At 46.7% G+C, this 4,006-nt stretch overlaps 1 long non-coding RNA gene across 1 annotated transcript; it reads left to right on the top strand.

The window, feature by feature from the left end:
• The first annotated feature begins 1,040 nt into the window (after positions 1 to 1,040).
• On the top strand, positions 1,041 to 4,006 carry LOC308574083. The gene is made up of 2 exons (XR_014002335.1): positions 1,041 to 1,070; positions 2,789 to 4,006. It is a non-coding gene; the product is annotated as an uncharacterized lncRNA (long non-coding RNA).

A 4,006-nucleotide genomic window follows, 5' to 3' on the forward strand; every position in this document is an offset into this window, starting at 1 on the left:
TACAGAGTGGTTGAGCTTGCAACCTTCTGCATGCAAAGCATTGCATTGCATAGCAAAGCATTTTACTGCATTGCCACTGAGCTATGGGCTTTCCTGAAATATTTAGGAACCTGAGAAGCTGCCCAATACAGTGGTACCTCAGGTTAAGAACTTAATTCGTTCTGGAGGTCCGTTCTTAACCTGAAACTGTTCTTAACCTGAGGTACCACTTTAGCTAATGGGGCCTCCCGCTGCCGCAGCCCGATTTCTGTTCTCATCCTGAAGCAAAGTTCTTAACCCGAGGTACTATATCTGGGTTAGCGGAGTCTGTAACCTGAAGCGCATGTAACCTGAGGTACCACTGTACTGAATCAGGTAGCTATGGGGGTCTCATCCAGCTCGGGATTGCCTACACTGACTGGCAGAGGCCCTCCAGGGTCTCTGACGTGGGACATTTCCTAGCCCACATTCCTGGGTCATAGAATCACAGAATGGTAGATTTGGAAGGGGAACCCCCAGCGGTCATCTAGTCCCACCCCTTGCAATGCAGGAATCGCAGCTTAAAGCACCTCCAGTGAAGGACACTCCATTGCTAATCCATTCCACTGTCCAGCAGCCCTTACTAAGTTCTTCCTAATTTTCAGCCTTTCTTGTCATTTGAATCTTTTGGTTCTGGTCCTCACAAAAATAAGCTCGCTCTGTCTTCCATGAGAGAGCCCTTCAGATATTGGAAAGTGGCTATCACTTCACCTCTGGGTCTCCCCTCCTCTGGAGGACAGGGCTTAAAGGAGACTGGGTGCCCTCAGCACCTTTCTCTTAGGAACTGGTCCTATTTCAGGGGGCCGGCGGCCAGCGGGTCTCGCCCTCCCTCCCCACCTGATGTCCTCAAAGTACTTTAATTTCCTAGAAGTTGCTGGCAGTGGGTGGGTCAGGGTGCAGGGTGGAGGGGTGCCAAGTTCAGGCAAGGGAGGGCTGAAACGGGTTGGCAGGGCTGAGCAGCTATGCAAATAAGGCCCAGGGTATATAAACGTCTTCTTCAGAAGCCCCCACCAGATGCTGATCTTGGAGGGCGTCCCTTGCAACTCAGAATGGTAAGCATACGGAATGGGGCAGGTTATTAGGGCTGTGTCTGGATAGCTTGCACTGTTTTAGATCCCTTTTTCTAAAAGAATACTTGCACTGCTTTATTGTATTTTTACAAATTAATAAATAATATAATAATAAATTTTATTTATACCCCACCCTCCTCGGCCAGAGCCGGGCTCAGGGCGGCTAACACCAGTAAAATTACAGTAAAAACATAATGTGGGGGGGGGGGCAATTTAAAATACAGGTTAAAATGCAATTTAAAACGCAGCCTCATTTTAAAAGTAGCCCATAGATCAAAACCATAAAGGGAGGGAAACATATATACGCATTTTGTGTTTGACTTAGTTGGAAGACACACACAAACACAACACATATTTATATTATATGTATCGGCTGGCATTAAAAACAATAATATTTCCCTGAGAGTTATCTGTTCATTTTAACAGATTTCCTCTCGCTTGCACTTATTTTACATAGCCTCGTTGTACACCGCTTAAAAACTATGGGTGTTAAGCAGCATAAAAATGCCTGGAATAAATAAATAAATACCATATGATTTTTAAAAATTACTTGCAAGAGGGCTCTTCAGGACGTCTGAAGCAATAGAGAATAAATTAAACCCAGTTAATATAAGACCTAATAATTTTAATGGGTCTCCTCCGAGTATGACTCATTTGTTTGCGGGAGGAGGTGGTGGTGGAAGAACCCTTAAAACGAATCGGGGTATGTTGTTTTCCTGAGGATGTTTGTCCTACTCAGAGAAGACCTACTAATATGAACGGACACAACTAATTTAGGCTCCACACTTGAGTTAAGCCTTAGGCGGCTACAGCCCTTTTGGTAGATGACTTAACAGATTTTAAATATTAAGCACTTAAGAAATGCTATTAAATAACTCCGGCTGTGTGTGTGTGGGGGGGGGGAGCGGCGAAAGATTTCTGCATTGCAGGGTGCTGGAGTAGATGACCCTCAGGAGACCCTTCAAATTCTCTCTCTCTATATATAATTTTTGTGCACTTGTACCGCCCCTCATTGCACAAGCCTTTCTTCCTTGTTTTCCACAAGGAGCTGCATGTGGGTCTCCCCTCCACCCACCCTATATTCTCCCTACAACAACTGCACCAGGCAGGGTCAGTTTTAGAGCTGAGAGGGGTCTGAACCCATGGTTCTCTTAACCCAACTGCAGTCCAGTATTCTAACCACTATACCACACTGTGCAGCACTAAAAAAAGGCTGTGAGAACCTGCCGCAGATGGGTGTCTTGCCCAGTACAGCATGCATTGGAAGTTTTAAAACAGATGTTAGGTGGGTCACCTGTCGGGGATTCATGAGCTGTGTTTGGAAGGGGGTTGGACTAGATGACCCTTGGGATCCCTCCAAATAAAATGAAAATAGACCAGCCTTCTCCTGCAAGATGGTGCCCTCCAGATGCTATGGACTACAAATCCCATCCTCCTTGACCGTGCTCCATGCTGGCTGGAGATGATGGAAATTGTAGTACAAAACTAAGTTTGGAGACAGCTGATACACACATTAAAAAGAAAGTAAGTCCTGTTTTACCTCCTGGCGTGAGAATGAGGCAGTTGCACTGTTGAGCCTGGCACTGTGTGAATGATTAAAGTTTGGCAGAGTCCACATGTCAGTTTTGTGGCAGGGGGAGCGGGTTCGAATTCCCAGTGTGAGTTTCCCACACCTAAACCTCCATTCCTTTTCCTTCCAGCTCCCCACTCGCCAAAGTCTGCTGCGGAGCGAAACCGACCCATTGAGGTTTTAGGCTGGATATCATCATATACTGTAAGTTGGAATGAGACACTACAGTATAGATGATGTACTACCTTGAACTCCTGGAGCCGCCGAGATCCCAAAGCAACCCTTTCGTTGTCCTCAGCGCTCCCCACCGGAGCTGAGGTTGGGCTGAGCCCAGCTTGGTTGGGGCGGGAGGGTAGAAATTGATTATTTTGAAAGCGCAGAGCCCAGCTTTATTTTTAAGGCCTTTCCACCAGTGGTCTTCACCCCACCAGAACGACTGTGAAACATGGGACCTTCTCTATCTCCGCCGCCCTTAACTCTAGGTATTTCAGAGCAGTGCAGTTCACCTATGGAACTCCTTCCCACAGGAGGAAGTGATGGCTACCAGCTTGGATGGCTTTAAAAGAATAGACAAATTCAAAGAGGGCTATTAATGGCTACTAGCTGCAATGGCTCCATAGTTGGAGACAGTGAGGCTTCTGAATACCAGTTGTTGGAAACCACAAGAGGGGAAAGGGCTCCTGGGTCCTGCTTGCAGGTTTCCCATAATAGGATCTGTTTGGCCCCAGTGAGAACAGGATGCTGAGCTAGCTGGGCCATTGGCCTGATCCAGCAGAGCTCTTCTGACCTTCTTCTACGTCCCTCCAGATGTTGCTGGACTCAGCCCCTTCTACCCTGATCCTTGCAACATCTGGAGGACCACAGGGTCCCTATCCCTGACAGTGATGAGGGGAAAGGCACCCTTCTTTAGTCTCCCATTGGACCACAGGAAATATATCTAAGAAGTTGACTTATTGGCAGCTCAGACTGCGTGACTTTTCTAGCCCAGGATTTTTCACCTGCCTTAGCAGCAGTTCTTCAGAAATGAGATTTTCCCTTCATCCTTTTTGGAAAAAAAGCTAGAACCAGCTTAGAGTTTGTGTTTCCGGGGTGTGGGTGTGCAACATTGACTGGACAAGAAGAAGAAAATGCAATCCTGCTCAGAAGACAAATCTTGCGGGGTGTCGGCAAAACCGTTACCATTACTGAGTTTAGTAATGGTAATGGTTCTTCTGCCATCTTGCCCAGCATCTAACTCCACAGAAGCAGGAATTTCGGCTTCATCTAATGACAGGGGGCTCCTTTTCACATTGGCCTATATCAGGCCGCTTGCTTCTCGCTCCTGTAAGAAATAAAAAAAGTTATGGAA

This window comes from Podarcis bocagei (assembly GCF_964188305.1).
Source record: "Podarcis bocagei genome assembly, chromosome: 15".
NCBI lineage: Eukaryota > Metazoa > Chordata > Lepidosauria > Squamata > Lacertidae > Podarcis > Podarcis bocagei.